General features: G+C 47.4%; 1 long non-coding RNA gene across 3 annotated transcripts; it reads right to left on the bottom strand.

Moving 5' to 3' along the window:
* Nucleotides 1-16,497: 16,497 nt before the first annotated feature.
* On the bottom strand, nt 16,498-24,519 carry LOC109755348 (uncharacterized). Of its 3 annotated transcripts, XR_012202768.1 has the most exons (7): nt 24,076-24,401; nt 22,979-23,035; nt 22,683-22,870; nt 22,143-22,216; nt 18,743-18,807; nt 18,350-18,565; nt 16,498-16,737 (listed from the first exon to the last, which is right to left on the bottom strand). It is a non-coding gene; the product is annotated as an uncharacterized lncRNA (long non-coding RNA). The 3 variants fall into 3 exon arrangements; XR_012202769.1 differs by lacking the exon at nt 16,498-16,737 and having other exon boundaries at nt 18,258-18,565; nt 22,683-22,819; nt 24,076-24,440; XR_005768315.3 differs by lacking the exons at nt 16,498-16,737; nt 18,350-18,565 and having other exon boundaries at nt 18,570-18,807; nt 22,683-22,819; nt 24,076-24,519.
* Between the last annotated feature and the right edge of the window lie 1,735 nt (nt 24,520-26,254).

Here is a 26,254-nt window from a genome sequence, read left to right as displayed (position 1 = left end):
TCACACGGGCATCGAGGGCAGCATATTTTATCCGCTCGTACATCAAGGGATAATTCTCCCATCCAGACGACCTTAATGCCACCGTCTCGTCACCCTTCTGAAGATTTGTACTGAGCACAAAATTTGCTACGTCGAATAGGGATGGTGTCTGTTTATCACAATCTTCTACAGGAATTTTGATTCTGGTTTGTAGGTCAGCGATGCTTTTCAAATCAAGGTTGTACGGCTCCAGCTTCTGTTTGTCCCCTTCGATGGCTGCCCCACAGAAGTATACGTCCTCCCGAGACAAGAAATCGTGAAGCTCACCTGGTATTGAGGGCGAGTGTATGATGTGGTACACCAAAACATCATCTTCGAGGCACAGCTGAAGGACGGCGGCGCGCTGGATCTTCCCAGGGGGACGCTCCGTGTACTCTGCATCGAGACTGATGACCCTCATCTCTACCTTTTCGAGGGAGTTGGATACATTGTTGATCCACTGCCGAACAACCCTTGGGTGGACGGTGACGGTGGCAACTATGCACATCGAGCCTTCGACGAGGACATGTTGGACGCTAAAAACCTGCATCTCGATCTCTTTTGCCATTTGGAACCGCTGGAACGGAGGGCTATGGTTTGGAGAATTAGGATTAGATGGCTAGTCTAACTGAAGTAGTAGATGATTATTTAAAGAGGTTAAAACAATGTGAACGCAGTGGGGTTTGGATGCAAATGAAGACGAAGGGGAGGTGAAGAAGCCGAGGAGAATCGGTTCCCGATGGAGAAGTAAATGGGAGAAGTGGCGTGCAGGCAGTTGATTAGACGGCTAGGTAGACTAAACGAAAAGGCTTTGCGTGTAGACTGATGAGTCGTACCTGTTCGTGTATGTGCCCATCCTTCCTGATAGGTGGGACCTATGCAAACAGATAAAAAAATGTGTCGTAGTCTTTTTTTGAGCGCGTGAGTGGGAGACACAACATTCTCTGGGTAAGGAATACTCCCTCCGTTTAGGTGAGTATAAGTCACCTTATGAAAATCAGGTTTTCCCAAAACCTTTAGGCGTGGAGCATTAACTTCCTGCTCGATCCCCTCCCAGCCTCGTTAGCCAGCGTTCTCTTCCTCTGCTGCCGCGGTCTACCTTTCCGTTTTTCCTCTTCTCAAGTGTGGAACAATCTGCATGCCGTCCTTGATGCACCAGAACGACCACTGCATGCATCGCGACAGGGCGTTGATTGGGCATGCACGAGAATTTGGTTCTGCTCGCAATATGGATGATACCTAAACGATGAAGTGAACAGGCATGCTAGCACGGGAGACCTATTTCCGCTACACAATACTGGAGTACTCATGTTCCTACTAGTAGTAGTAGTACAACTGTGGTACACTTGATGGTCAAAATACTATTCATCCGGTCCTCACAGTGAAGTGACAACACCCTGCGCCTGACACTAGTCCAGGCGGCGTGTTCGGGTTACCAAAGTCAGCCTCACCCTGTGCATGGTGCAGTCTGTCACCGCCGCTGTACAGCACATTGGCGCCTCGCCTCGTCTCCCTCTCCGCTCCCATAGCACCACTCCATCTCCATCTCCTTCTCCGTCTCCGTCTCCGTCTCCATCTCACTGTGCCCCCATGTACCGTCGCCTCACTCGCCTCCCCCAGTACCACTAGTCCCTCGCTACCCGCTCCAGCACCGACATCCTTCTCCCCCGTAAATCAAGCCCCCTTCCAAACTCCACCATGGCCGAACGCAAACCGCGCAGCATCCATATGAGCCGCGATTGGAGCAATCTCCCCAGTGACATCCTCGACCTCTGTTGTTCGTGTATGGATATGTTGAGCGCCCTGCGGCTGGCTGCATGCTCGAGGGACATGCACACGGCCATCGTCGAAGCGAGGCCTAAGCTTTTCAAGACACCCTACTTGCTGCTATCTGGTCTTGCGAGATTGGCTCACCATGATACGGAGGCGTGCATGATGCCCCTCGACTTCAATCCGATCTCCACTAACCGAAACTTCTTTGCAGGTATGTAGTGGGTCGCCGTACATCATTTCCCTCAACATCGATCCAATCACCATCGCCCGAAACTTCTTGGCAGGTATGTACTGGGTCGGCATGAACTCCCACTGGATGGCTGCCTTCAGAGAAGACGGTAAAAAGTTGGTGCTCGTGAACTTCCAGACCTCCCATGAGATTATCCTTCCTCCGTTGGATTATATAGAGTATTACCATCGCGGTCCAAGTCATCTAGATTACTACGTCAGTTGGACGGACCTTGTTTTGCAGAAGATTGTAATCTGCCAAGTGCCCACACGACATGCGAATTACGCAGACTTCAAGCTAATTGCCTTGTTCGACCGCGGACTCGCCTATCTTTACGCCGGCGCCTTCTTTAGCTGGAGACAACTCGGCTCGCAGTGGATCATCGTCAAAGCTGATACACACTTCTGTGATGCTATTGAACACAATGGCATCATCTACGCGATCGACAAAGCAGATGGCACCACGTATTGCTGGGACGGCGCGTGTAAGTTGTTTCCGTCTCATGTTAATGATGACGCCATGACACTGTTTGAACTTTTCGTCATGATTGGCATATCCCTGTTTGAGCAGAATTTGAGTAGAACTACGGCAATGTATTAGAGACGTCGTAAATCAGCTATATTTGGAATGAGTTAATTCATGCGATTGTGACCATGTCATTACAACCAATTTGTACCCTGAATAATCAAACGGTTAGGAATATATGGATATTATCCTTATTTTACAGTAATCTATATACTACTACTAAATATGAGTGTGTATCAATGGCCATGTTAGTTTCCTCATTTTCATGATGTAGAAACATGCACCACACTGTTGGTTTCATCTAACCATACATTAGGGAAGTAAATGTGCATATGGAGAACTCTATATTTGGAAGTAGTGAAATCCTGCAATGCTTACCATGTGTACATACCTATATTCGCCCTTCAGCAATCAATGGCTAGAATAATATCCTCACAAAAAATTTGCCCATAGAACACGAGTATATAACAATGCATGGTCTGTTAGTTACCTTGAAGAATTTGTTTGTGAGGACAGAACGTGATTACTCCCTCCGTTCCGAAATATTTGTCTTTCTAGAGATTTTAACAAGTGACTACATAGGGAGCAAAATGAGTGAATCTACACTCTAAAATATGTCTACATACATCCGTATGTTGTGTCTATTTGAAATGCCTAGAAAGACAAATATTTGGGAATGGAGGGAGTACATAACATGCATGACATGGTAGTTTCCTGTGAAGAATCGATTGCGAGATAACATGAGTATAACCATGCATGGCACTTCTATATTTTCGAACCCAGTATACATTTCCCTGTATTTTCCTCCCAGTTCCAACAGGGACATATCAATGCTGTTTCTTGCATTATCCTACTCATACTCTGAACAATGTTGATCTTACATTAACAATGTCTGTCCTTTTTTATATGATGCAGTGTCCCTACAGTTACTGCCATTTGTAATCACACCACCTTTGCCAAAAATAGGGAAGCACAACTGGTTCCTCGCTCGATCAGACGACGGCAAAAGACTGATGATCATTCGGACACATGAGCCGGAAAATTTATATTGCAAAAACCCCATTGTATACAAGCACCGTGTAATACGTGAGTATCCGGACAGTGGCTGTTACGTCTATGAGCAGGATACCAGCTTGTTGGGGCCTTTAGGATTTTTTAGTTGGAGGCAGGTAAACAGCCTTGGTTCACACTCTCTGTTTCTCGGACTCAATTATCCGATTAACCAGGAGATCACCGTTGGCAAGGACCTTGATGGCAGAGAGGCTCTATTTGCTATGGAAAACTGTGTCTACACGGCGAGCCCTAGGAGTTCAGGAGCAAACTCCCCTGATTGTCAATGATACAGCCTGCAGCCAAAAGAAGGTGAGAATGACAAAGGCATCCGGATTAACTTTGATCCTTGGATGTCTCAATTACGACAGGCAGTGATGTGGTTCAAGCCTTCAGGTTGATAGGTAATTGGGTTGTTGCATCGAAAGGGTGGAGTACTGGTGTCTCCGGATCACTGGTCGCTGAAGCGAGGCTGCAAATTATGATGGTGTTGGATCATCTCTTCGAATGACTTTGTTGTCTTTGCTGCTGGTTCTGGATGGGTAGTTCTTTCTTTTGTTATGCATATTCCTTGTCATTTGGTCATCCTCGTCTATGTCACTCTTACTATGTAATAGTTGCTTCTGTTTAGAATGTCATTCTCGTCTGGATCACGAGAGTCTGAGCGCTGCAGATGGGGGCGTTTTGGTGGTGTAGCAAGACTTCTTATGAACTATCATGTCTTGTTGTTTATGTCAGTAGTAGTCACTAGTCAGTGTTTGAATGTTGTATATATCGTTGTTTCGAAGTGTTTATTGTCTCGAACTACTGGTGGGCTAAATGAGGGCATCACCATTCTCCAGTGTTCAGAGTATATCTCCTTTTTTCAAGTTATATAATTTGAGCTCAGTGTCTTTTCGATGATGTACACTTGTTTGGGCCAGTGAGGTGTCAGTTGAATATGGGCCGAGTAGTAACGCAATGCCAAACAGGTCAATTATGACTCTCAGGCCGGGCTCTCAAAAGATCCTGAAAAAAAGGCAGGGCTCTCCAAAAAAGAAAGAATAAGGATTCTTAGGCTGACATGTGGGCGCCACCGGTGTTTTCGTGCGCTTGCGCGCCGAGAGCATATTGGCGCGTGCTCGAAATTCATGCTACCTTTTCATCCCCAATCTCCCGCCCCTCCCCCACCTCTGGAATCTCGATTCCTACTCCAGTTCCCCCAAATCCCCCTCCTGTACTCCCAGTACTCAAGCACACTATCATGTCGCCGGTCAACGCGGATCTCCGAGCCAGAGATCCTGAGGTCCGTCTTGCCTTCGGTCGCTGTGTGCTGTCGCTCAACAGTGGCATGGCAGCGCTTGACGACCAGTTTGCCGGCAAAGTGCTGATGGTAACCATCAACGGCGACCGGCCTCCCGTCTCGCCGGACGACCTTGTCAAAGCTCTTGGCATTGCGCACGGCATCCAAATAAGTGACTTGCTCGTCGAAGTCTGTCCGCCACCGGCTGATTTCTTCGTCAGGTTCCGGACAACTTTCGACTGCAGTCGTGTGTTCGAATCTTCCCGGCGTTTGTTCTGCGATGGCGCGCTGGTGAGCTTTGATCGGTGGCACCCAGGATGGGGCTCGGTGCCCTCTGAGCTTGAGTTTTTAACAAAGCTTACCTTCCACGGCATGCTTCGACGTGCTTGGAACAGCGAGTCCATGAACGAGCTTATCAACGACCTTGGAGGTGAGCTCGTAAGTATGTTTGTTCCTCCAGACAGCTGGGCTCTGACGGTTATGGCATGGATGAAGAAGCCGTCCACCATACCGAAGGTGATTGGTGTTGAGATACCGGTGCAGGAACCAGGGTTGTACTATTCGTCGCCACCAAGGCCGCCGCGGACCACGTTAGGGATGTACCTGTATCGAGTGTTCGTGCATGTCGAAGAAGTGGTCAATCCATCAATCAAAGTCCTGCCGCCGCCGCTGGTGCCAGGGTCCGTCGACGACGTCCATTACAGGAGTCAACGTCAGACTTTCCCCGTGTTTCTCGGAACGATGGATGGCACAGGGCCTACTCCATCGCGCGGCGGAGGCCACTGCTTCTTTGGGAGAAGAGGCAGGGCTGGCTGCCTGGATGTGCTCTAATTTGAGGTAACAACTGAATCTTGTCAGATACTAGTTAAATCCGAGCTATGGGTGTGAAGCACTGATATGCCAGTACATTTGATTGTGACCTGTTCTAATTTTGTACCTGAACTTTTTTTAGAAAGGGTTGTACGTCAACTTAATGTGCTAGCAGAACTTATTGTGTTGTCTGTCTGTTTTCTTTACACAACATTCAAGATATTTCCCCGTCATTGATAAAGACGATGAACCATTATGTACGACTTCGTTGGTTTCAACGTAGCCCTTCCCGTAGCAATCCACTGCTTCCATCCTGATTGTGCCGCCTGCGTGAAATTTTTGTATGCAAGTTCAATGTGCTATGATGTTCTATATGATTGTGTCAACTATATAAGTTTTTACTGAGCATCAGCAATGCATATGGCTGAAAGATGTATTTACGAGCATCGACCGATGGGTCTCTCTCTCTCTCACACACACACACACACACACACGCACGCACACACGTGCACACGCACAAGTGGGACCCGTTGAATTATTTATTTACTCGTGACAGCTTTTAATTAGGTTCCACTGTAATCTAATTTTTTTTCTTAAGTTATTAATTGAGCTCAGTGACTTCAAAAAGTTGTACAGAAGCCTTGTTTGGGCCTTTCCGGCGTCGCTGAATGTGGGCTGAGTAACCATGTTAGGTTGTACTGTACTACACAGGCCTTTTTTTCAACATCAGCAATGCAACTGGGCCGACAGTTGTACACAATATCCGGGTCAACTTGTTATTCTCCGCCCCGCTGGGCTGCAAACTTTCCTAGGAGGTATGCATTAGGCTTAACAAGAAAATGGACTTTAAGAAATAATAAATGGGATGTAATTATAATAACTGGACAGTTACTATGCACCAAACACGTAATTAGTTTGAAAAATATATTATTTTTGGAATTTGAAAATTTTAATTTCATTACTTGTTGCGCGCGCAATATTTCGTTGGATTTTAACGTAATACAACTTTATTTTGAAATTATATTTAACCTGACTAGAAATTTCGGATAAAAATATTTCGGATCCCATCAAAATGTGGGAATTTTTTTTGAATTCTGTTTTGAGCAGTTGTTTGAAATTATTAATCGTTGTCCTAGCTAGAAGTTGGGCTGTACTTTTAACAAACTGTAAATTGTAGTAAATTCCATTAGAATTAAAAATGGGCTGTACATTCTTACAAATCGCAAATGGGCTATATGTTCTCTGCCAAATCCGAGCTGTGGGCCTACTAAGTTGACGCGTACCAAGGACTTTATCAACTTAGTCAATATAAACGATTCTAGCTGCAGTGATCGTACGATGTCCATCCAACGGCCGTAGTGCTTCTTCAACCTCTGGTCTTCTTGCTCCAGCCGCCCAAAGCAGCGCCGGTCGTGTCGCGTGCTCCTGCCTCCCGTGGCCGGCTGTGATGCCGCGGAGGCCTCACCGCCCCGTACTACTCCCACCGCTGGACAGGCCATCCCTCTACTCACCCACATCCCTGTTATTCTGCGGCGACGGCAGCCTCACACCGCAGTCGAACCAGTGAACCCTCGTACTCCTCTCCGCGCGGGCTTCCACTGTTGCGTCTTCCCCGGCTCCGCGTCGTCCCTTTCCTAGGCCTCGCCGTCGTCCAGACCACCGCCCTGGTGCTCTCGGCACGGCGTGGTCAACGTGGTCCACGACCGACTTCCATCGGAAGAATACTGTACGTGGAGAGGCTGACAGCTGGGTCCAGGCGGCCGCAAGGAAGTGCCTCCTTATTACGCGCAAAATAATTATTCCTCCACCTGACAGCAGGGACCCACCGGACGGGCCACCTTATTTCGCAAAAAAAAAAACGTTTCCCCCCTGACTGCTGGGACCCACCGGACGAGCCAGCGTATTTCGCGAAAAAAAACGTTCCCCCCCCGCTGTCAGCTCGGACCCACCGGAAGTGCCTCCTTATTACGCACAAAAAAATGAATACTCCCCCTGCTAGCTGGGACCCACCATGGTGGGAGGCTGACTTGTGGGCCTACTAAGTTGACTGGGATGGGGGCCTTTGTCAACTTTAGTCAATATGAACGATTCTAGCTCCAGTGACCGTACGATATCCATCCAACGGCCGTAGTGCTTCTTCAACCTCTGGTCTTCTTGCTCCAGCCGCCCAAAGCAGCGCCGGTCGTGTCGCATGCTCCTGCCTCCCATGGCCGGCTGTGCTGCCGCGGAGGCCTCACCGCCCCCTACTATTCCCACCGCTGGCCAGGCCCTGCGGCGATGGCAGCCTCACACCGCAGCCGAACCAGTGAACCCTCGTACTCCTCTCCACGCGGGCTTCCACTGCCGCGTCTTCCCCGGCTCCCCGTCGTCCCCTTCCTAGGCCTCGCCGTCATCCACCGCCCTGGTGCTCTCGGCGCGGCGTGGTCAACGTGGTCAAGGAACGACTTCCATCAGACGTGGACTGTACGTGGAGAGGCTGGCAGCTGGGTCCATGGCCGCAGCAAGGAAGTGCCTCCTTATTACGCGAAAAATAATGATTCCTCCACCTGACAGCGGGGACCCACCGGACGGGCCACCGTATTCGCGAAAAAAACGTTTCCCCCTGACTGCGGGGACCCACCAGCTACATCTTCGCACGCAAGGAAGTGCGTCCGACCAAAAAAACGATTCGCCCCCATGACTGTTGGGACCCACCAGCTACATCTTCGCAGGCAAGGAAGTGCCTGACAGTCGGGACCCACCTGGTCGAAGCATACGTAGCATTGTCATTCTGGTCGCGAACGTGTACGTACATACTGGTCGATGTAGAGGCACGCACGTGTCGTAGTAGAGGCGCGCACGTAGCATGTACACGTACGTACAGCGGCCAGTGTGCAAGAAAGAAAATACGGCCACGTACGTACATACGGGCAGGGTCTCGAACGCCTACTCGCGCATACGTATGGCCAGGGCTCGTGTACATGGCTGGGTCGGAACGGAGAAACAGCGTCGTCGTCGTGTTCATGGGAAGCCAACCGGCTGGGTCGGAACGGAATGCGTCGTCGTGTTCATCGGGAGGGCTTGGACGGAATAGCCGATGGAAACGAGGCCTGGCGTACCGCAAAACGGAGGAAACAGCCTTGTGTTTGACCGGCCACGTTTGAAACGGGATCCTGTTCATCGGGAGGGGTCTGGCGTGCCGCAAAACGGAGGAAACGGACCTTCTACGGTCGAAACGGGGTCCTGTTGATCGGGAGGGGTGTGGCGTACCGCAAAACGGAGGAAACAGACTTGTGTTGAAGCGCTACGGTCAAAACGAGGGTCCTGTTCATCGGGAGGGGTGTGGCGTACCGCAAAACGGGACTCCACGGGACACTGTTCATCTCCACCGTCGACCCCCTCCAGCCTCCACGGGCTACTGTTCATCCACCGTCGACCTCCTCCAGCCTCCACCTGCGACTGTTCATCCATGGGCTCCTGTTCATCCAGCCTCCACCACGCGCTACTCCACCGGCTACTGTTCAACCAGCCCTCTCCACGGGCTCCTTTTCAACCACCCCTCCACGGGCTACTATTCATTCAGCCCTCCACCGTCTACTGTTCATTCTGCCCTCCACGGGGTGGTCCTGTTCATCCTGTCCTCCACGGGGTCCTGTTCATTCAGCCCCAACCGGCTCGATCGATCGGGGTCCCGTTCATCCAGAGACAACAACACGGGGTCCTGTTCATCCACCCCCACCGGGAACTGTTCATCCAAACCCCCCCAGCAACACTCACTATTCATCCAGAGGCAGCATCGACCGGCTTCAGTTAGCAGCAGTAGCGAAGGAATCGCTCGATCGGGTTCAGTTAACAACCATCGATCGATCGCTCGGGTTCAGTAACGCGTAGCCTGCAGTGCAATCGCTCGGGTTCAGTTAGAGCCCAACGCCTCGCTCGGGTTCAGTTAGAGCCAACGCTTCGCACACGCACGCGTACGTGTACGAGAGAAACGCGCATCGCTCGGCCCCCGACCTCCCACCGTAACTGGGAACTCCCCGAAATTTTCCTCGCCCTCGCTTCTACCACGGTTTTTTCCATCATGGACGGCCCAAAGAATGTCATGCAGCTGCGTCTCCGGCCCGCCCAGGACGAAAGGCCAATTTTCTGTCATGATTTTTTGTCATAGAAGTAGGAGCCCACCACATCTATGATGATACCGGGTTTTGTCACAATTATCGTCATAGAAGTGTCATGTATGACAGAAAAAAATTCGTTCGGCCCAAAATGTCATGGATGTGTCTTTTTTTTGTAGTGGATGGCGATGACAAAGAGAAGCGGGGAAATAGGGTCTCCCTGCCGAAGCCCCTTCCCATGCTTTATTGGACAGCCGGCAACACCATTCAGGATGATCCTCGAGGATGAAGAGCTAAGGAGGGCCGCGATCCAATCCCTGAATTTACTTGGGAATCCTCGCCTGTAACACCCCGCATGTAACTTGCCATTTTTGTAACTCCGACTCTTGCCATTTCCGGCTATGTGATATGTTTTTCCCTCCGTTGTCGGGTTTTGTCTTTCGTTTTGTATTTTGTCATGTCATGCATTTTCATATCATGTCATCATGTGCATTGCATTTGCATATGTGTTCCTCTCATGCATCCGAGCATTTTCCCCGTTGTCCGTTTTCCAATCCGGCGCTCCTATCTCCTCTGGTGCACCCCTCTTGTTTTCTTTCGTGTGCGTGTGTCAAACTTTCTCGGAATGGACCGAGGCTTGCCAAGTGGTCTTAATATACCACCCGGATACTACCGGTCAAGTTTCGTTCCATTCGGAGGTCGTTTGGTACTCCATCGGTAACCGGGCCTCCGCAATGTCCATTTGAGTATCCAGCAAAAACCCCCTCCAAAACCAGCCCAAAGCCCACCAAACTCTCTTCCGTGCTCTAGGTCGTTCGATCACGATCGTGTGGGCGAAAACCGCACCTCATTTGGAGTCTCCTAGCTCCTTCTACCTATAAATGTGTGGGCATCCCGGAATACATTTGCAGACGAAACCCTAACCCTCTCCTCCGCGCGCCGCCGGACAAAACTGCCACCGGCGGACACGTCCGCCCGCAGCGCCCCGTCCAACCCGCTGCTGCCACGTGTCCCGCCGGCCTCTCCCTCCGCGCCGGCCCGCGAGCCCGCCGCGGGCCCGCCGGCCCGCATCGCCGCCGCCCGCGCAGCGCGCGCCCACCGCCGCCTCGCCTCCCTCACCGGCCCGCATCGCCGCCGGACGGCGCCGCCGCCACCGGCCCCGCGCCGCCCGCCGGATCCCCGCCGGCGTCGCCTTCGCCGCCCCGGCGCCGCCTCCTCCGGCCCCGCCTCCGGCCCCGCCGCCGGCGCCCGCCGCCGGCCTCGCCTCCCCCGGGCCGCCGCGCCGCCTCTTCCTCCTTCCCCGTCGCCGGCATCGAGCTCGGGAGCCGATCCGATCGATCTGGTACGGTACTGCCCCGTTGACTTCCTCCCTCGCGTCTGTTTTTATTTCTAAGACCCAGAATTCCATCAGCAAGTGCCTATGTTCCCGATGCCGTAACTTTGTGCATATAGCTCCGATTCGCGCGTGTAATATGTCAAATTGTTCGTCTCGTGATGCTCTACATTTTGTTCAATTGCACCATGTTCATTAGAGATCATCTTGATGCCCAAATCTTCGTTGGAAGAGGGCTAGTTGCTGTTAATCTCTGGTTCTTATCAGAACTTGGAGATTTGTCATTTTTGTATCATTTATTCTGTGCATCTTTTGAGCATGAGCTCTACATGTGTTTTGAAGTATGTCATGCCATCTTTACAGTGGTATAGTCCATGTATTTTTGTGATCTCTGTGATGACTAGCACAAGCATGCAAAGTAGGCCCCGTAATATTTCTGATTTCAGGGACTTAGTGAATTCTCTAAGTCCTTGTCTGCTGTAATTTTGTTGCCATGTAAACTTGATGCTACAGAGAGATACATGCATATTTTGGAGATGTTCAGTAAGGATGTTTTGTAGCTATAGTTGTAATTGATCCATTCCTGTAATTGTTTGCAATTTTAGAGCACCATAGCATGACTCAATCTTGCTCTACTTTTGCTATAAAATATTTCTGGCAGATTCTTAACATGACATGCATTTTTGCCAAGCTTATTGTAGTTGATCCATACATGCTATGCAATTGTTCTTGTCATGGATAGCTTCATAAACATGCCATCTTGCAGTAGGTATGCTTGGTTTGTCATGCATTGCTCTGTAGTGAGTGCATCAAGCTCACAAAGAGGCCTACATATTTATATTTCTGCCATGCTCTGTTTTCTGGTAAGTCTGAAACCTGATAACGAAACTTGCTATGTTTACATGCTTGCAATCATATCTTCTGGTCCTTTTTGGCTTATGGTCAGTAAGGGACTTTTGTCATGTGCATTTAGTAGAACACTACCATGCCCTGTTTTGCTATGTTAAGTTCCTGTAGCATGTTGATTTCGTGCTCTGAACATTGCTACCTGGTGCTGATTTCTGCCATGTCCAGTTTTTCACTGTCTGTGAACCTGTAATCTTTTGCACTTTTGCCATGCTTGTTTGAGCTTGATATGTTGTGAACTAGCCGTAGCTCAGTGTTCATCTCTTGTCAAGCATCTCCTGTAGATTACTGCCATGTGCTTTGTTGCTATGTTGGGGTGCTGTAGCATTGTTACTTGTTGTATGTTAAGTGCTATCTTGCTGTTTATCGCAGATTAGTATCATTCTTGTTTTGCTTGCCATTTGCAAACCGTGCATCCGATTCCGGTGATCTTTATATCGATTTCGACCGAAATCATCTCATCTTTCCAGTGGCATGCTTGGTTTGCCAAGTTACTGCCATGTTCATCATTTTCCTTCCGGAGCACGCATATGCATCGCATATCAGATCTTGCATATCATACATGTCTTGCATCATGTTGCTTGTGCATTTCTCGTTGTTGATTGTGGTTCCGTTTGTTTGTGTTCTTATCTTGGGTAGAGCCGGGAGACGAGTTCGTGAACGAGGAACCTGTCGAGTACGCGTACGAGGATCAAGCTTTCGACAACTCTGAGAATCTTGCAGGCAAGATGACCACCCCTCGAAATCACTTCTATCTTTGATATGCTAGTTGTTCGCTCTATTGCCATGCTCGCTACCTATCACTTGCTATATCATGTCTCCTATTTCAGCCATGTCAACCCCTAACCATCCTTTCCTAGCAAACCGTTGTTTGGCTATGTTACCGCTTTTGCTCAGCCCCTCTTATAGCGTTGCTAGCTGCAGGTGAAGTTGAAGTTTGTTCCATACCGGATCATGGACATGTTGGGATATCACAATATCTCTTATTTAATTAATGCATCTATATATTTTGGTTAAGGGTGGAAGGCTCGGCCTTATGCCTGGTGTTTTGTTCCACTCTTGCCGCCCTAGTTACTGTTATACCGGGATTATGTTCCTTGAGTTTGCGTTCCTTACACGGTCGGGTGATTTATGGGACCCCCTTGACAGTTCGCCTTGATTAAAACTCCTCCAGCAAGGCCCAACCTTGGTTTTACCATTTGCGACCTATACCTTTTTCCCCCGGGTTTTCTAGAGCCCGAGGGTCATCTTTATTTTAAACCCCCGGGCCAGTACTCCTCTGAGTATTGGTCCAAACTGTCAGTCGCCGGTGGCCACCAGGGGCAACTCTGGTCTGGCCTATCGGAAGCTTGGACAATCCGGTGTGCCCTGAGAACGAGATATGTGCAGCTCCTATCGGGATTTGTCGGCACATTCGGGAGGCTTTGCTGGTCTTGTTTTACCATTGTCGAGATGTCTTGTAAACCGGGATTCCGAGACTGATCGGGTCTTTCCGGGAGAAGGTTTACCCTTCGTTGACCGTGAGAGCTTATGATGGGCTAAGTTGGGACACCCCTGCAGGGTATTATCTTTCGAAAGACGTGCCCGCGGTTATGAGGCAGATGGGAATTTGTTAATGTCCGGTTGTAGATAACTTGTCACTTGACCCAATTAAAATACACCAAGTGCGTGTGTAGCCGTGATGGTCTCTTCTCGGCGGAGTCCGGGAAGTGAACACGGTCTGTGTTATGTTTGACGTAAGTAGGTGTTCAGGATCACTTCTTAGTCATTGCTAGATGACGACCGCTCCTTTGCTTCTCTTCTCGCTCTCATTTGCGCAGTTAGCCACCATACATGCTTTTGCCGCTGCAGCTCCACCTTTTTGCACCTCCTTGTTCTACAAGCTTAAATAGTCTTGATCTCGCGGGTGTGAGATTGCTGAGTCCCCGTGACTCACAGATACTTCCAACAATAGTTGCAGGTGCCGACGATGCCAGTGCAGACGATGGCGTCGATCTCAAGTGGGAGTTCGACGAGGAACGTGGTCGTTACTATGTGTCTTTTCCTGATGATCAGTAGTGGAGCCCAGTTGGGACGATCGGGGATCTAGCATTTGGGGTTGTCTTATTTTCATCTGGATTTTGACCGTAGTCGGTCTATATATGATTGTATTTTTGGATGATGTATGATGATATTTATGTATTGTGTGAAGTGGCGATTGTAAGCCAACTCTTTATCCCATTCTTGTTCATTACATGGGATTGTGTGAAGATGACCCTTCTTGCGACAAAACCACTATGCGGTTATGCCTCTAAGTCGTGCCTCGACACGTGGGAGATATAGCCGCATCGTGGGCGTTACATCGCCGCTGGAGGAGATCAAGCAAGTACTCCCACTTCACGGAGTCAAAGGCCTTGCGGATGTCGAGCTTGAAGAGGAGGGATGGGGTCTTCCTCTTGTGTAGGCGTCGGGCAAGGTTGCGGACATACAAGAAATTGTCGTGAATGCTTCTTGTTTTGATGAAGGCGCTTTGGGCATTAGAGACGAGATTTTTCATGTGTGGGCCTAGTCTCATGGATAGCACCTTCGCAATAATCTTTGTGATCGCGTGGATGAGGCTGATGGGTCTATAGTCGGCGATCCCCTCCGCCCCTTCCTTCTTGGGCAAGAGCACCACATCTGCGGAGTTGAGCCACTGGAGGTTTGAGGTGTGTAGGCAGTCAAAATGTGTGATCACCCTCATGAGATCAGGCTTAATAATGTCCCAACACCTCTTAAAGAAGAGGCCCGTGAACCCATCCGGCCCCGGCGCCTTGTCACTTGGCATGTCGTTGATCGCATCCAGGACCTCACTCTCGGCCATTGGGGAGCCAAGGTCATGCAAGTCAAAAGGCTCCAAATTTAGCTCATCCCAATTGAAATCTTTGTGGCATCGGGGGCCTCTCTTCATGACATTGAAAAAATGGTCATGGATTATCTTTTCTTTGGCGTCGTGCTCGGTGACCCAACCATGCTCATTTTTTATTCTATGGATATGATTTTTTTCTCCGCCTTGCATTGACTCGGCGATGGAAGAATTTTGTATTAGCATCCCCACCTCTAAGGTTGGCAATTCTCGCACATTGCTTCTTGCGCGATCTCTCGAGCGCCGCCAAGGCGATGACCCTTCTCTTGAGCCTGGCCCGGAGCTCAATTTCCTCGGTGGAGAGGAGCCTATCCTCTTGGGCAATGTCGAGGCGAAATATCACCAAGAGCGCGGCCTAGTGGTGAATTTTAGCCTTGGAGAAAAGACCTCTACTCCATTCAGAGAGGCGGAGAGCCGTCTTCTTGAGCTTGTGGTAAAGAATGAGGTATGGCTCAGTGTGGTCGACCCTCTCGTTCCACGCCTTTTGAACCACCTCGTTGAATCCGGGCATAGATGCCCAGAACTTTTCAAATTTAAACACTCGAGGCCTTCTTTGTCCCTTAACATCGGCAAGAAGAAGCGGACAATGGTCGGAGAGAGAGGAGGAAAGCGCATTAAGGACATGAGTGTTGAAAGCTATGTCCCACTCGGCGTTGCAGAAAAAAGAGTCAAGCTTGCATAAGGTTGGATTTGCCCTCTCGTTGCTCCAAGTGAATCTTCGGTTTTGAAGGTGGATCTCTTTGAGCTCACAACTGTGGAGCGTTGCCCTGAAACGATTGATCCTGCCGCAGTTGACATTTCTCTTATTTTTATCTCGCGCCCTGTAAATTTGGTTGAAATCGCCTGTGGCAAGCCAGGCCACCCCGGTCGGTGGTTTCTCTGCCAGCAGCTCGGCAAAGAAGGCATCTTTGCAAGAGGAGTCTGAGGGACCGTAGACGGAGGTGATCTTGAAGAGCATGTCGGTCCCTCGCACACTGACCATGGCGGAAAGGCAGAACGCCGTGGTGTTGATGCAGGAAACATCCACAAGGAGGTCATCCCAAAGCATCAAGATGCCACCCCTAGTGCTAGTTGCAGGCCTTTGCGCGAAGCTACGCAACCTATGTCCCCCCAGGAAGGCTGCCGTGAACTGGTCAACATTTTCGAGCTTAGTCTCTTGGAGGCACACGACATAGTCTCTTGGAGGCACACGACATGGCACAACGACGAGGCGATCGTGGCACTGACCGTGGCACGCCGGTCTGGGTAGTTCAGACCCCTTACGTTCCAACTCAGAAAATTAATTGGTTGCTCTAACATATTCAAACATAGGGCACCTTGTAGTCTGACTTCATAGTGGAAGCAGAGCAAGCAGTCACACACACAGCAACAACATGCGGTCTGGGGGCAACTGGGAGAAGCATCTTCTGCAAACGCAGCTCTTGCACAGTTTGGATACATGGCCAGAGGCCAACACAACTACTCCAGGCACGTACAACATCCTGGCACATGGAATAGACACCTAACAGGGCACTCCAGGCCCATTGATCACCCTTACACACTGACCAAATAGCTACCAGAACATGGAATTGTGCTAACATATGGAAACTAGGACCCCAGGTGCACAGCGAAGGCGGATGTTCTCAGTTGGCCGCCTGCTGGGCCGCGGCGCCGTCGCTGCTCGTCTCTAGATCAAGAGCGCCTTCTCCTCCATGCGCAATGAGAGCATCCTCAACACCCATAGCGCCTTCTCCTCCATGCGCAATGAGAGCATCCTCAACACCCATATCTCATCAATGGAATATGTGGTGATTTGCGATGTAGGAGTATTAGGAAAGTTCTGATTCCATCATGCTGCAGGAGTATTAGTAAATTGGATTTTTTTTCCTTAAAGTCAGTTATTTGTTTCCTTAAAATTTGTTATTTGTTTCCTCTAGCAAATTGCATTGATGAGATGGATCGCTTGATTTGGATAAGTTAGGAAAGTTAGGATCTGTCTCTTTTTGTACAATAGGAAAGTGTTTGTTTACAAGAAAATGGTGGAGAAAAAGTAAACCGGTCGGATGGTGGGAAGGGAGACCGAAAAAAACCAGTCGAAAGTGGAGGGACTATTCAACCAACTCGTCCATCTCTAATAGTCCCCCCACTTTCGTCTGGTTTTTTTGACTTTTTTTCGTTCGGTTTTTTCCATCAAATTACCCCCACCCCCACACCCACCCACCGAACCGCGCCACCGAACCCCACCCACGCACGTAGCCAAAGAAACAGCGCCCTGCCGCCGATCAGGATCCCCCTGAAGCCGATCCCCATACCCCATACCCCGCCGCCGATCCCCATACCGCGCTGCCGATCAGATCTGCGTAGCCGTAGTGCGATCTGCGCACTCCACAGCGCCGCCGCCGCGGAATGACTCGACAGGGCCGCCACCATGTTTCTGGATCGCTGGCAGTTTCTGGATCGCGCCGCCGCGGAACGTGCGGTCGGCGACGCTGTACGGTTTCAACCCCAGGTATGAACACACAGGTTTTCTTTGTTTGTTATGTCTACGTGTACAAATCAGAGCGATCCTGATGGACTCATGTTCAAACTAAATCAAGCCATGCCAGACTTCATTTTCCACCTCCGCCGCCGGCCGCTGCCCGCGCTCAAACCCCTTTGTTTGTTATGTCTACGTGTATAGATCAGGGCAATCCTGAGGGACTCGTGTTCAAACTAAATCAAACCATGCCAGACTTCATTTTCCACCTCCGCCGCCGGCCGCTGCCCGCGCTCAAACCCCTTTGTTTGTTATGTCTACGTGTACAGATCAGGGCGATCCTGATGGACTCGTGTTCAAACTAAATCAAGCCATGCCAGACTTCATTTTCCACCTCCGCCGCCGGCCGCTGCCCGCGCTCAAACCCCTTTGTTTGTTATGTCTAGGTGTACAGATCAGGGCGATCCTGATGGACTCGTGTTCAAACTAAATCAAGCCATGCCAGACTTCATTTTCCACCTCCGCCGCCGGCCGCTGCCCGCGCTCAAACCCCTTTGTTTGTTATGTCTACGTGTACAGATCAGGGCGATCCTGATGGACTCGTGTTCAAACTAAATCAAGCCATGCCAGACTTCATTTTCCACCTCCGCCGCCGGCCGCTGCCCGCGCTCAAACCCCTTTGTTTGTTATGTCTACGTGTACAGATCAGGGCGATCCTGATGGACTCGTGTTCAAACTAAATCAAGCCATGCCAGACTTCATTTTCCACCTCCGCCGCCGGCCGCTGCCCGCGCTCAAACCCCTCTGTAACTAATACAAGACCTTTTAGGTCAATACTTCCGTGACCTAAAACGCCTCATATTAGTGTACAAAGGATTGCCCTCAATTTAGATAACATGAAAAATACTTTTAGTACTGAATTGGTTATCCTTCCTAAAGAAAATATTAACAGTTACTGAAACAGTACAACATAGTTGCATCAATCAATACCTTGCTGCCTGAATCACTGTTTCTGTAAAAATTACACCACAACTTCATGTGCCCAGGATATTTGAGGTTCAGAGCAGTCCTTGAGAGTACTTTGCGAATCAATTACGGAGAAGGATTCCAAAGTGATTTTCACTGGATTTTGACTGGATTCCAAAGTGATTTGGAATTTGGGATTAATACATGCCCGCGACAGCGCATTAGTAATGAAACAATTCTCTGAAAGAATCAGCAAAGTATAACTTGTGAGGTTTCATTATGTCCCTCCAAACAACCTTGATGGACATCCTTGTCAGAATAGCACAACCGCATATGAATCAATTAACACAGCAATGGGAAGATAAAGAATTATTCTGAATAGCAAAGAATAGGTAAGTTCACATGAAAATAGGTCACCTTTCTAAATTCCAAACCTGTACAATAGCAAGCTGCGCTTGTGATCTTCGACGGCCTTCATCTGCCTGAAGTCAGATGAACAGGACATCTTAGCATCTTGAATTCTTTACATGTATCCAGCAGAGTCAGTTCACAAAAAAAATGCAAAGTAGCAAAGTCTGTTCGACATGTCTTTCTATTTTCATATATATAGCAAGACTCATAAATCTGTAACAACCTGCCCTTATGGACTGAATTTCTGTACAATGGGAACGGGCCTTTAGTACTGTTGGTATTTCACGTGATCTGCTTGCAGAGTCAGTTTACAAGTTTTTGCGTGATACCTGAGTCTGTTGGACATGTCTTTTTTTAGTAGTTACATATGGGGACTCCACACAGCAAGCCAGCGGAACAGACGACTTCATCACATGTACCTCCAGGTATATGTTCACCTATAAATTGTGCTACACAAGTCAAACATATATATGTTCAACTATATATGTGTTGCAGGCCCGATGGAGGGGACAAGTGTTGACGACTCTAACGAAGGGACTACACAAGATAACACGCTCGACGACTGTCTTACCAAGGCAGAGTAGTGGGTGATGCCATGTTCACGCAGGAGGCTCTTCGCAACAATTTTGGTGCACTATGAGCCAGGCGACGTGCATGGTTTATGGGATAGGCACTTCGAGCCTATGTCTGATGACTATCGGCGATCACACACATGCCCGATTGAGGTGGAATAGATGGTGTTGCTTGACATTAGGGGTATGTTGCAGTCCATGGGCAAAGACAGCTGATTTCGCTCTTCCATGCATTGACGATGCATTCGACCCAACCGAGGGCGAGGCCAGAGAAGTGATCGAGGAATCCAACGTCGATTTTGACATCAACGACACTAAATTGGCTTCGTCGCTAAACTTGGAGCAGAGGGCTGCATACGACGAGATACTAGCTTCTGTTGAACGCGGTGATGGGGGTGTGTTCTTTGTTGATAGACCGGGAGGTACAGGGAAGACCTTCCTGTACAGGGCGCTGCTCGCCAAGGTTTGAAGCGAGGGAAACATCGCTATCGCTACCGTGACGTCAGGCGTCGCCGCTTCTATCATGCCTGGAGGCAGGACTGCCCACTCGAGGTTCAAGATCCCATTGAGCTGCGACGATGGCGCCTCATGCACCTTCACGAAATAGAGTGGTACCGCCAAGCTACTGAGGATGGCCTCATTGATACTATGGGACGAGGCCACCATGACTAAGCGACAGGCGGTCGAGGCACTGGACAACAGCATGCGCGACATCATGGGAAGACGGGACCGACCCTTTGGAGGAAAAACTGTTGTGTTTGGCGGGCACTTCAGGCAGGTGCTTCCGGTCGTCAGGAGGGGGTCCCGGGGTCAGATAATCGATACAACCCTTCGAAGTTCACACCTCTGGAAGGGTATGCGTCAGCTAAGGCTCGTCACCAACATGAGGGCTCATAATGACACCTGGTTTGCGGATTACTTGCTAAGGGTAGGCAATGGCACCGAGGAAGTTGACGATCAAGGAAACATACAACTCCCTAAAGATATTTGTGTGCCGTCTACAGGCGAGGGTGACGACCTGGAGAAGCTGATTGACCATGTGTTTCCGAGACTAGATGACAACATGTCCGATCCAAATTACATGACTTCACGCGCAATCCTCTCCACCACGAATGACAACATCGACAAGATAAACATACGCATGGTAGAGTGTTTTCAGGGAGAAGAAGTAATCTACCATAGCTTTGACAGTGCAGAAGACGACCCGTATGGCTACTACGCTCCCGAGTTCCTAAATGGATTGACTCCCAACGGTCTGCCTCCGCATGCACTCAAACTGAAGCTCAACTGCCCCGTCATACTTCTGAGGAACATTGATCCGGCTAATGGTCTATGTAACGGGACGAGGCTTGTGGTGCGAGGTTAAGTTCAAGAGGAAGCAATTTCCTGTAAGGCTTAGCTTTGCTATGACGATTAACAAGGCTCAAGGCCAGACGATTCCGATTGTTGGCGTGTACCTACCTAATCCTGTGTTCTCTCATGGTCAACTCTATGTCGCACTATCTCGAGCCACCGCAAAGAGAAACATAAAGATCCTCATTGAGAAGGAGAAGGAGAAGGAGAATGCCAAGAAGCAAAGCGGTAAACCTAAGAAGCGAAAAAGACCTGCCTTGTCCTTACAAACCTCGATGAAGAACATCGTCTATAAGGAAGTCCTTACAGGCTGAAGTCCGCTCTTAAGAAGCTGGCGGGTTTTGAATAAGATAAAGGATTTACTCTTTTGCTACAGACAATTTGGTGCTCTTCCGTGTTCTTGTACAAATATTTATCTTTCGATGTTAGCAACTGAACTTTATTATGTTTATTCAACAAGTCAAATATTAATAATATTGCCTCGGATTTGTGACTTTGCAAGTTGCCAATTTTTCCTGTATGTGACATTATTTCTCCTTTTGCCGGATTGCTTATGTATATTATTCTTTTGTTGTTTTGTAATCAATCATGTACTACATCTAAACTAGGCTTTGTTTTCCTACATAAGTATTGCACACTGCCTGGGTCACTCCGTTGTTGTAAAACTCACTGGAGTGTTCTACATTAGAGAAATATTTATGATGCGGCCCCAAAGCAGGCACAGTCAATGTTATTTATTTTTGTCCTGTATAGTCTCTTATTTGCCCCTTACTTGAATTTTATAATCCCGGCTTTTCAATACATATCTAAACAGACATGATGTGTTTCTAACTACTTAGTTGCAGATTTGGCACAAGTAAACGGATGGATGCGTGTTGACATCTTCATGATCTCACAAATATTTCCAGTAGTATTATTTTCCTTTCATTGTGCCATATTCTGTCAGTTGCTTTTCCTATTGTGTGTATCTTGCAGATAAATAAGAGTTTTAATGAATTGTTGGAACCTGGACAGTACCACAATTTATAACCACCTATTATTCTGCCACGAAATGTACATTTTATAGCATATCAGGTGCACTTCTTTCTGTTCGTGCCTTCAAAATATCAAACCAGAGGACATCTACTAATATATTTTTGTAGCTCTATTGCTTCCGATGGTACATGAGCTATCACTGTGGTTCATCTACTAATATATTTTTGTAGCTCTGTTTGCATGTGAACATTGTATACATGGCATGTACTATGAAAGAACAGTATGTACATGTCAGTATATTTTTTCTATGTCACAGACATCTGATCCTATCGTTCTCCCTATATGTCGTCCAAACACATCTATATGAACCTATATGTCGTAAAAGTGCATATGTACTTCTCAGTTCTTATCAGAGTTGTGTATAATCATTTAGGGAAATGTCAAAAAGTAAAAATCACGTGAATTGGGAATAGAGAAATTCAAGTAGGTAGGAAGTAATGACATACCAAATGATAAAGAATAGCACCACTGCAGCTACAAAATCGCAATCGTTTGCTCAAAGCTCTGAACTCAATTCACCCTGAAAAACATAGTCATCTGAAGTCAGACTGCATGATAGTCGGACGGGACAAAATCAATTGACTGTCTAAAACCTTCTATAGGGGACATACAAATATTTTGCGGTATATAGGTTCCTACTGACAGTTCAAGAAATGCAAACATATAACACCATTATGTTAAATAGGTCACCCTAAACCATGCTATAGATTAACCATGGTCATGAGCCCAAGCATAATGACTACCCGTACCAAGCAAAAAATAGGACCTTGGAGATATGTAATGTAAAGTCAAAAATAATAATTATCATGCTTTCCTTTTGTTCCCTGAATTGATATTTTTAGAAAGCAAAATGGAAATACAAGGCACACATCATTAAGAAAGAGATGGTCATATTCTAATATTAACTCCTGCTCATTGTGGACGGAAGGCTATGTGGTAGAGCCAGCAGCCGACCAAAGCACCTGTATTAGGAGGGGATTTGTTACCTCCATGTGTTGATAAGGCAATGGATTGGTCATGTCCCACAGGATCACGCAGCGGCCGTAGTCATTGACACATTGGGGAATCGGCTCGGGCTGGCTACTTCGTGGAAATCGACGGCGCGGCAGCACACTATGCTCGGCTGGGGTAAAGAACATCATGCGGTGAAATCTAATTATCTGGATGACATGATCTAATTACACAAAATAAGATATCTTAATGGTTTTGTTAACTCAGATTATAAATCATAAAATTTATAAGAGGTAGCAAATTGTAAAAGAGACAAAGTTCGACAAATCACCTCTTTTCGTTCCATAAATCATGTGTTGTCCATATCATATAGCTTGGAGGATAATATCTGCCCATAGAAATGTTCAGAAATAAGAAAAATGTTATTATCGACAAAATGAAATGTCGGAATGAAATATATTCAGAGCTCGAATGAAATCAGCAAAGTAAATAAACCCATTTCCTTTAGATAATCAGAAAGGTCAGAGTAATGGACCACACATGACAATAACCAGCATAGTTAACTTCTACTATTTCATCTATCCCCAACGTATATATAACAAAACAGTATAGAGAGGTCGGATAGGACTGATATATTAACTTCCACATCCAAGATCTGTGTCAACACACACATCCGATTGACCTTGTCCAAGGCCAAAAGAACAGTAAGAAAATTGGGGAATGACAAGATAACTGATTTGAACATGCAGGACATTGTTGCGTTCCTCATACGCAGAGGAACAGACTAACAATCAAGCAGGCAAGTAAATAAATATGAGGCAACAATATTATGTTTTTCGTTCAGCAGCTAGTCTGATAAAAAAATAGTTGAAGAGTTAAGGAGAATATATATCCACTTGAGTGGTTCCTTGGCAGACGAACTTTTTTCACGGGGGTTGGCAAGCAAACTTAATTGTAAATGTAGGCAGCAATAGTATACAGTACCAAAGATATGACAGTGTCGATGTAGTAGTTGCGACTGTATCTCATCTAACAACAATTCAAAGAGAGAAAACATGTATGTACGAGCTCACTAGGAAATCAAACCATTAGTCAACGTGGAGCACCATGAAAAGAGTAAACTTTAACTGAAGAATTGTTTGTTTTATTCTCACGTTGGTATTCTTCAGATCTGCATTAGGCCATTAGCTCTATCCACCTGCCATCATATTCTCTTACATTAAAGATTACCGAGGCAAATGTTAGACCACAATACATGGAGGACAGGTCGCTAGGGCAGGAAACTGGTTGTTGGGCGGGAGCATTTGGCTGCGGGCGACATGAATTCAGGGGACGGAGAGCGGAGACCAAGTGTGCAGCAGTGGGTACCCCGATCTACAGTGACCACGCATCCTAGGTCCTAACGATGGCGATGGGTGAATAGATTACCTCGAGGAGGAGAGCAAGCTCGGTACATGGCCTTGGTGAGAGCAGAGGGAGGTCCATCCATGGCATGGCGACAGGGGCGCTGAGCGAGGAAGAAGCGCAGGATCCCCGCTCCTCTCCTGGCGCGCAAGCTCGTCCGTCGAGGTGGAAGAAGACCGCCCTTCGGCGACGGCGGTGGTGACCTTTGCGTGATGTTGGTCGCCGGTTGTGTGCGCATGTGGCCGCCGCCTGGTCGCTCGATCTGCGCGGTCAGCGCCGTCGGATGAGTAGAGGGGAGGGGACGAGAGGGGGTAGTGGTGGGAGACGAGTTCGCTGGTTGTGGCGGCTGTGGGGGCGACAGCGGAGGGAGTGGAGTGGGTGACTCGGCCGAGATTAGGGATTTGCGTGTGCGGGAGTGGAGAGAGTGAGGGGAACGATAGAGCGAGGGGAAGGAGAAGGTGGGGGCTGTTTTTTCTTCTTTTTTTTCTAGAAAGATATAGTGGGGCTGGTTGGGTCGTGCGGGATAGGATAGTGAGGGGAAGGAGAGAGTGGGCTATGCTGATTTGGGCCTTGGATCCCAAAATTTGTTGTACGGAAAAAAATATTATTCTCGAAAAACAAATTAATTGAACATGGATTATAGAAATAAAGATTTTTTATAATTATTAGATATATTCAGAATATCACACAAAAAACACAGTTTTGAGAGAAGAAACAGAATATACTCGGTTTATGTTGGATTGCTTGCATGTTTTTATCTTTCGTCGGACAATTTTCCTTATCATGTATAAATAAATTAAAATGATCCAAGAAATTTCGGATGACTGCTTATTTATATATAAAGCGAAAATTGGTTGTTTGCTCCTAGAGAATTGCAACATTTTTTCTGTGATCGCAGTATACCATATCCTAAATAGTAGAGATTTCGGATAATAATCATCAACATGTTATTTAGAGGTGAGCCTACAATTTATTAAAACTGGGATGCCCCTGACTTTTACTACAAAGCACTCTCCATCTCACTCAGTTTAAATCGGGCACCCCCCGCAAAAAAAATCGGGCACCGCTCATTTCTAACAAATGACCAGTGAATATATATTTTCCATACCATCATCATAAAAAAATTATAACATTTGTTTCTATTGCAGTACCTTTGTAGGTCATATAAAAACTGGTGGAGTTGGGTGTTGCTTTAAAACTGCCGACTGACATAGGAGTTGGGTGTTGCACATGATGTAATACTCAAATGGTATATTTCTATACATGTTTGATTTTGCAGAGTGTCAAAGAGATGGGGATGGATCTTGTCGACGTTCAAACACAACTCATTTACAAGGTTCCTGGGGCGACGTCGTTGAAAGGGGAAAAAACTCACCAAGTTGTATATAGCAAAACGATGTGCAAGCAATGATATCCCACGACAATCCGAAAATGATACACAAGGTTTTTACTTTCACTGTGATTATCTTTCTTTCCTTTCATCATTCACTAATTTCTCTCATTTGTGTATCATGATGATAGACTATGTTTGTACCCTACAGATATTACAGTCGTCGATTCAGTCATGTCTGCCCCAAAAAAACCAAGTTCATGAATATTGAAGATGCCTTGTTATAAAATGACCACTTGGAATGCCTTATAAAAGATGATATGTTCTTGCATGGCGGTGTAAGACTAATCACAAACATTTTGTACTTACTAACATAAACCATTTGAAGTATAATATCTGACATAAATATATTCTAAATGTTGAATTATAGGTGATAAATGTTTACATATATTGTATGCTTGCTCACAACCATATACAAGACAAAGCGGGTCAAAAGATACATATTATTAGCACGTTCGTATCTGGCCAGATAAAAGAAGACCGAGAATATGACATAGACCCATCAAAATATTGTCACATCGTACAACATGTTAATACTTATATACAACAAGATGTGGTTAGTCTCACCTCATTATCCATGCAAAATACAAGCATTTATTTTGTTATCACTATATTCAAGATAATATGAATTTATGAAATTGCAAGAATGTGCCTAGCTATTTAGTTTTTTTCTTTATGCTCCGGTGGGACGTTAAAGAATTGGTTCGTCCGGTTTGCACAGTCAGTATTCTCGGTTACACATTTATGACCTTTATTAATGCAAGATATTCATGCTCATGGTGATTTCATCCTTGTGTAGGATGGGTACGAGTT

The sequence above is a fragment of the Aegilops tauschii genome, chromosome 2 (genome assembly GCF_002575655.3).
Source record: "Aegilops tauschii subsp. strangulata cultivar AL8/78 chromosome 2, Aet v6.0, whole genome shotgun sequence".
Lineage (NCBI taxonomy): Eukaryota > Viridiplantae > Streptophyta > Magnoliopsida > Poales > Poaceae > Aegilops > Aegilops tauschii.
The sequence above is the reverse complement of the archived record's forward strand: the minus strand, read 5'-3'. Positions and strand labels throughout refer to the sequence as shown.